The sequence below is a fragment of the Hordeum vulgare genome, chromosome 2H (genome assembly GCF_904849725.1).
Source record: "Hordeum vulgare subsp. vulgare chromosome 2H, MorexV3_pseudomolecules_assembly, whole genome shotgun sequence".
NCBI lineage: Eukaryota > Viridiplantae > Streptophyta > Magnoliopsida > Poales > Poaceae > Hordeum > Hordeum vulgare.
The window spans coordinates 610391563-610400386 of NC_058519.1; positions in this window are offsets into that span (position 1 = coordinate 610391563).

Below are 8824 nucleotides of genomic sequence, written 5' to 3' on the forward strand. Positions count from 1 at the left end.
TGGTGGCAGTGGGCAGGCTTGTGGGGCCCACAGGCACCTGCCGCCCCCAACTCCAGCTCTATAAGTTGCCTTTCGTCCCAGAAAAAAATAAAAAGAGAAGTTTTCGTCGCGTTTTCGATACGGAGGCGCCGCCACCTCCTGTTCTTCATCTCGAGGGCAGATCTGAAGTCCGTCTTGGTCTTCGGAGAGGGGAAATCGTCGCCATCGTCATCATCAACCTTCTTCCCTCTCCAATTCCATGAAGCTCTTCGTCGTTCGTGAGTAATCTATTCGTAGGCTCGTTGGGCGGTGATGAGTAGGATGAGATCTATCATGTAATCGAGTTAGTTTTGATGGGGATTGATCCCTAGTATCCACTATGTTCTGAGATTTGATGTTGCTACTACTTTGTCATGCTTAATGCTTGTCACTAGGGCCCGAGTGCCATGATTTCAGATCTGAAATTATTATGTTGTCACCAATATATGTGTGTTTTAGATCCGATCTTGCAAGTTCTAGTTACCTACTATGTGTTATGATCCGGCAACACCGGAGTGACAATAACCGGAACCACTCCCGGTGATGACCATAGTTTGAGGAGTTCATGTGTTCACCAAGTGCTAATGCGTTGGTCTGTTCTTTATTAAAAGGAGAACCTTAATATCGCGTAGTTTCCTTTTGGACCCCGCTGCCACGGGAGGGATGGACAATAGATGTCATGCCAGTTCTTTTCCCTAAGCATGTATGACGACACACGGAATGCATGCCTACATCACATTGACGAATGGGACTAGCCACATATCTCTCTGTGTTATAGCTGTTGCATGATGAATATCATCCAAACAAATCAACGACCCATTGCCTACGAGTTTGTCCTACTGCTGCTGTTACTTGTCTTGCTCTGCTGCTGCTGCTACTACTGTTGCTACTACTGTTACTTGTCTTGCTCTGCTGCTGCTATTACTGTTGCTACTGCTGTTACTTGTTTTGCTCTGCTGCTGCCGCTGCTGCTACTGTTGCTACTACTGTCGCTTGCTACTGTTGCTACTGCTGTAACTACTGCTGTTCCTTGCCACTTCTATTGCTCGTTACACTGCCGTTACTCGCTACTTTGCTATTACTACTGTGCTTGTAGATACTAATCTTTCAGGTGTGGTTGAATCTGGCAAATTCAGCTGCTAATACTCGAGAGTATACTCTCACCTCCTGACTGGCTTATCAACAAATTGGGTCGAATACTCTACCCTCGAAAACTGCTGCGAACCCACGCGCTGGAGGGCCATCAACAACATTCTTCCAGTTTCATTGCCGGGGAGTGCTTTCAGCATTCTTCTGGTGCCGTTGTAGGGGAAGGTTTGTTGTCATAAGCATTCGTCTAGCTAACGCCAGATATTGCAGGATCAGCCCTTTTCTGGAGCCATTGCGAGGGAAGCACAACTGACGTCATTCACCCAAAGTAAACATCCATCATCACCCATCTGTTGATACACCACCAACTCCAGTCGACACAATCATCGCTGCTCAGGATGCCACTGAGCTCTTCTACTCGCACTTCCTGATACATCTTCAACATACCAATTTTTTATTGTTCCATGCTATTATATTATCAATCTTGGATACTATATATGCAATAATATGTTATTTTATATCACTTTTAGAAACAAACTTATTAACTTAGTGCCCAGTACCAGTTCTTGTTTTTTTATTTTTCTGACTTTTGCATAATATCAATACCAAACAGAGTCCAAACGACTGCCCAGTACTAGTTCTTGTTTTCTCATAATATCCTTTGCGACTCCGACTTAGTGCCTAGTATCACTTTTGGAAACAAACTTATTCACCCATCTGACTTAGTGCCTAGTACCAGATCTTGTTTTTCCACCACCGCAAGTCCCTCTTCCATCATGATCCCATCTGGGGACCTTTTTTAGTGCCATGTTGGAGGGGGAATTGATCGCGAAGGCCATCTACATCAACCTTGTTGCCTCCATGATGATGGCTGGGTAGTCCAGCGTAAACCTATGGGTCCATAGCTAGTACCTAGATGGTTTCTTCTCTCTTCATGTGAGGGAGTCCGGGACTAAGGGTTCCTCGGGCCGCTTAGATCTTTCTATGGGCCAGACTCATGGGCCGTCCTATTGTCATTATTGGACTCCGGATAAATAAAGTGGTGTTGTATTCAAGATGGACTCCTCTGGAGACTTGGCGCGCACCCCACGACCTTGTGATCGTCGGCATGTTTCCTTCTTGATTGTAACCGACGTTGTATAACTCTAGCACCCCCGGTACCTATATAAACCAGAGGGTTTTAGGTCATAGGAAAAATTTAAGCTCGGTACTCCTAGGGTTTAGACCACAACATACGATCTCGAGGTAGATGAACTCTATACTCGATACTCCACCATCAATATAAACAAGAGCAGGACGTAGGGTTTTACCTCCATCAAGAGGGCCCAAACCTGGGTAAAAATTGTCTCCTTTGTATCTTGTGACCCATTGATCCAAGATCCACAATACGGACCCCTACCCTAGATTCGCATGTTTTGACACCGATATTGGTGCTTTCACTGAGAGTTCCACTACGGGATTGCAAAAGGATCGATGGCCTGTTTAATCATCAGTGACGACATTGGTACCGGGGACATTTTCATCCTTGGATAGATCTTCGCGTTCGGCAGCGTCGTGCTGCATGCAGATCTTGCTGGTAGTTTAGGCTAGATCAGAAGCCTGGCCCCCAATCAGGAGATCAGGTTCGGGATCTTAGAGTTTGTCGCTGACACCCGGGGGGTTCTTATTCTGATGAAGACTTCGGCTCCCGATGCCCTAACATCAGAACGATCGGATCTCGCCCTAGAGACGACCTCCGCCCTGGCTCCAGCCCCAAGGCCCGAACCATATGACATATGTGGATCATCTTAGGATGAACGTTACCCCGATGGAACTCCAAATATCCCGAAAACATCGGTGTTGCGGGTCGACCCCATGAACTACGAAAACATGGATGTCACGGATTTCACGGAACTATACAAGCTACTCGGCCTAATTCAGGCCATGGGAGTGTCCCACGACCAACCCTCAATCTACGAATAGATCAGGATCACACCCGATGATAGGGAAATCCACATCCCACCTATCACACACTTGATTGCCACCATTGAGAAACCAGCTGAAGGTTCGCCTTCTCGACCATCGGAGCTTAAAACCGTCTATATTCCAGTCTCCGATAATCCAGATTCCCCCGCTGGTTTGGCATCCGACCTCCGCCGCATACTTAATCTAGGCCATGAATGGTCATATCCGGCCAGTAGGCTGGACCCTGAGGCTAGAGCACCGGACTCCACGATGGTGTTAGATACAATCGCCAAGACCAAGGATTTGTGTCCTGTTGGGACACCAAATTTTTCCCCACCCACCTCCCAATTTAAACGTTCTCTGCATACATCAGAGAAGCCTAACATACATGACCTATATTTCTTAAGGCAAGAGCCGGGAGAGACTGTCCAACACTTTTGGGTTAGATTCCTCGTGACAATAAACCAGATATCGGACTACAACGACTAGGAAATTATGGAAATATTCTGGCATAACTGCCATGACGAGGGACTAAACGCCCTTGCCCATCACCACATACATAGCTTGGTCAAGCTATCCACATTGATACGCAAATGCTATGCAACAGAAAGTACATGACAGTCTCAACAAATGCAAGTGGAATCAATCCACACAGATCAACCCAGAGGAGCTCGAAGGAAGTGCACGCCTCAACAACGGTCAGACGATCACGGGCCTGCTGGGAAGAAGAACAAGCCCCTTGATGGATCTCGAACTATCCTTGATAAATTATTGGATCACCCATGCCATATACATTCCGCATTACCCAACACAGGCTTGGCCCATAGCCTTCGAGCTTGTTGGGTAGTCACGCAGGTAGCCAAAAGCAGAGAGGCTACCCTCGGGGCCCAATCATCGCAAAAGCGTCCATCCAAACTGCCAGACAACAACATCAAAGTACTCACAATTTACAAGACATTCTCCTCACATAATCAGAGGAAAAGATCTCTTCGAGAAATTGATCATGTATTCCAGGTGGCAGCAACAAACTCTAGGACAATTACACCCATAACCTTTGCCGAAGAGGACCAACCGGGAATTCATTCTAACTGAACACCCGCCGCTCTAGTACTCAACCCCATTATAGGCAGTTTTAAACTGTCCAAAGTACTAATGGATGGCGACAACGGCTTAAACCTCATCTATGAGGATAACTTAGATAATGTGCAGTTTGAGAAATCTCGCATCGAACAAAGCAACACAACCTTTTGAGGAATTATCCCCGGTAAAGAAGCGCGATGCACATGATGAGTCTCTCTTGACGTGGTATTCGGCACCTACGAGGACTATAGGTCAGAAGGACTCATCTTTCATATTGTGAACCTTGAAAAGCGGTTATCATGCTCTTTTGGGACGAGAGGCCTTCACAACATTTTAGGCTATAACGCATTACCGATACATGAAGCTCAAATTGCTAGGGCCCAATGGCGTCATTACACTCACAAGTGACACGAACAGAGCTCCCTGGGCCGAAAACAAAACTGCTGCGCTCGCCCTCGATGCACCTTCCGAAGCCCTTGCGACCGAGGAATTAACAGAATTACGATCAATGGTCGATACGGATGATGTAACCCTCAGCAAGCGACCCAACTCCACATCCTTCCAGACAACTGACGAAATAGTCAAATTTCAAGTGCATCCAAGAGACCCCAATAAAACAGCATCCATCGGAGGACAACTGGACCTCGTGGTGAATGAAGCATTGCACACATTCTAACAAGAAAACTGGGATATATTCGCATGGCACCCTTCAGACATGCCAGGAATCCCATGAAGATTGGCAGAGCATAGCCTGAATATATTTGTCGGCTTTAAGCCAGTCAAACAAATGTTACGTTGATTCTATGAACCCAAGCGTCAGGCCATGGGTACCGGGCTAGTAAAATTGCTCGAAGCCGGATCCATCCGAGACATCAAACACCCCGAGTGGTTGAAAACTTTGGTCATGGTACCAAAGAAGGATAAATCCTAGCGGCTATGTGTCGATTTTAAAGACCTAAACAAGGCTTGCCCTAAGGATCCCTTTCCCTTACCCCACATAGACCAAATAATTGACGCTACCTTCGAACAGAACTCATTATGCTTCCTTGATGACTACTCCAGATACCATCAAATAAAGGTGAAGGAATCTGATCAGGCTGTAGCCGCTTTTATTACTCCTTATGGGCTATTCTGTTTCAACACAATGCCTTTAGGGTTAAAAAAACATGATCACCACATACCAACGCATGATTCAGGCATGCCTATAAAAGAAAATTGGCAAGACAGTCTCCGGGAATACGACATACGGTTCAATTCGGACAAATGTGTCTTTGGTGTCCCCGCGGGTAAACTGCTCGGTTTCATCGTCTCCCATAGATGAATAGAGTCCTTTATGAGATGCCTCATGAGCTTGGCCTCCTCCTCCTCGGTCATGGGAAGTGGTGGTGGCGGGGAAAAGGATAGAGATGGCATCGGCGTGTAGCTGCGCACACGCTGATGACCCACAAGTATAGGGAATCAATTGTAGTCCTTTCAATAAGTAAGAGTATCGAACCCAACGAGGAGCAGAAGGAAATGATAAGTAGTTTCCAGTAAGGTATTCTCTCCAAGTGTTGGAAGTAAAAGCGGTAGATAGATTTGTAGCAAGATAATTTGTAACAAGTGACAAGTAACAATAGTAGCAAAGGTGCAGAAAGGTAGCCTGATGACCCACAAGTATAGGGGATCAATCGTAGTCCTTTCGATAAGTAAGAGTGTCGAACCGAACGAGGAGCAGAAGGATCTGACAAGTGGTATTCAGCAAGGTAATCTCTGCAAGCACTAAAATTATCGGTAACAAGTAGTTGTGTGACAAGATGATTCGCAGCAAGTAGCAAGTGACAAAAGTAACAACGGTGCAGCAAGGTGGCCCAATCCCTTTTGTAGCGAGGGACAAGCCTAGACAAAGTCTTATAGGAGGTAAAGCGCTCCCGAGGACACATGGGAATTTCTGTCAAGCTAGTTTTCATCATGTTCATATGATTCGCGTTCGCTACTTTGATAGTTTCATATGTGGGTGGACCGGCGCTTGGGTACTGCCCTTACTTGGACAAGCATCCCACTTATGATGAACCCCTCTCACAAGGATCCACAACTACGAAATAAGAATTAAGACAAAGTCTAACCATAGCATTAAACTAGTGGATCCAAATCAGCCCCTTACGAAGCAACGCATAAACTAGGGTTTAAGCTTCTGTCACTCTAGCAACCCATCATCTACTTACTACTTCCCAATGCCTTCCTCTAGGCCCAAATAATGGTGAAGTTTTATGTAGTCGACGTTCACATAACACCACTAGAGGAGAGACAACATACAACACATCAAAAATATCGAACGAATACCAAATTCACATGGCTACTTATAGCATGACTTATACCATGTCCCCAGGAACAAAAGTAACTACTCACAAAGCATAATCATATTCATGACCAGAGAGATAATGATTAGCATAAAGGATCTGAACATATAATCTTCCACCAAGTAATCCAACTAGCATCAACTACAAAGAGTAATTAACACCACTAGCAACCTTACAAGTACCAATCGGAGTCGCAAGACGGAGATTGGTTACAAGAGATGAACTAGGGTTTGGAGATGAGACGGTGCTGATGAAGATGTTGATGGTGACGAGTCCCCTCCGATGAGAGGAGTGTTGGTGATGACGATGGCGGCGATTTCCCCCTACGGGAGGGAAGTTTCCCCGGCAGGACGACCCTGTCGGAGCTCTAGATTGGTTCTGCTCAAGTTCCGCCTCGTGGCGGCGGCGATTCCTTCCGAAAGACTCCTCTTGATTTTTTCTGGAACGAAACCCTCCTTATAGCAAAAGAGGGGTAGCCCATATAGCTCCAAAAAGACATAGTTATCTAATTGAGCTCCAAGAAGAGGAGAATAAGAGAAGAAATAGGAAAAATGAAAAGAAAGAAGAATAAGAAGAAGAAGAAGAAGAAGAGAAGAAGGAGAAGGAGGAGGAGGAGAAGGAGGAGAAGGCCAAGGACCTTCTAGTCCTTCTCCTCCTCCTCCTTCCCCTCCTTCTTCTTGATTTCTTCTTCTTCTCCTCCTCCTCCTCTTTCTTCTCCTCTTTCATATTCTCCTTGCCTTAATTTCGCCAACAATGACATAATTAGCCCATTTAGCTCCAAAATGCCATAATAACCTCAAAATGGCATAAGAACCTTGGTTAGCTCATTAATATTATATACTTAGCTTGTTTTCCTCTAAAATGGGATAATTAGCACATTTAGCTCCAAAAAGACATAGTTAGCTAATTTAGCTCCAAGAAGAGGAGAATAGGAGAAGAAATAGGAAAAAAGAAAAGAAAGAAGAAGAAGAAGAAGAGAAGAAGGAGAAGGAGGAGGAGGAGAAGGAGGAGAAGGCCAAGGACCTTCTAGTCCTTCTCCTCGTCCTCCTCCTTCTCCTCCTTCTTCTTTATTTATTCTTATTCTTCTCCTCCTCCTCTTTCTTCTCCTCTTTCATATTCTCCTTGCCTTAATTTCCCCAACAACGACATAATTAGCCCATTTAGCTCCAAAAATACATTATAAGCTCAAAATGGCATAAGAACCTTGGTTAGCTCATTAATATTATATACTTAGCTTGTTTTCCTCTAAAATGTGATAATTAACCCATTTAGCTCCAAAAAGACATAGTTAGCTAATTTAGCTCCAAGAAGAGGAGAAGAGGAGAAGAAATAGGAAAATGAAAAGAAAGAAGAAGAAGAAGAAGAAGAGAAGAAGGAGAAGGAGGAGGAGGAGGAGGAGGAGGAGGAGAAGGAGGAGAAGGCCAAGGACCTTCTAGTCCTCCTCCTCCTTCTTATTTATTTCTTCTTATTCTCCTCCTCCTCCTCTTTCTTCTCCTCTTTCATATTCTCCTTGCCTTAATTTCCCCAACAATGACATAATTAGCCAATTTAGCTCCAAAAAGACATTATAAGCTCAAAATGGCATAAGAACCTTGGTTATCTCATTAATATTATATACTTAGCTTGTTTTCCTCTATAATGACATAATTAGCCCATTTAGCTCCAAAAAGACATAGTTAGGTAATTTAGCTCCAAGAAGAGGAGAAGAGGAGAAATGAAAAGGAAGAACAAAAAGAAGAAGAGAAAGAGAAGAAGGAGAAGCAGAAGAAGGAGGGGGAGAAGAAGAAGAGAAGAAGGAGAAGGAGGAGAAGGAGCCCTCCTTATTCTCCTTCTTATTCCCTCCTTCTTCTCCTCTTCTTATTAAATTTAGCTTATTTTCCCCAACAAAGACATACTTAGCCAATTATCATCCAAAATGACATAATTAGCTTAGTTAGCTAAAAACATCATAAGTACCTTGGTTAGCTCAATAAAATGACTAATTAAGCTCCTAAAAGACATAATAAGCTCAAAATGGCATAAGAACCTTGGTTAGCTCATTAATATTATATACTTAGCTTGTTTTCCTCTAGAATGACATAATTAGCCCATTTAGGTGCAAAAAGACATAGTTAGCTAATTTAGCTCCAAGAAGAGGAGAAGAGGAGAAATGAAAAGAAGGAAGAACAAGAAGAAGAACAAGAAGAGAACAAGAAGAGAAGGAGAAGGAGAAGGAGAAGAAGAATAAGGAGGAGGAGAAGAAGAGAAGGAAAAGGAGAAGGAGGAGAAGAAGGAGAAGGAGCCCTCCTTCTTCTCCTTCTTCTTCTCCTCCTCCTTCTCCTTCTTATTCTCTTCTTATTTTTTCTTCTTCTCCT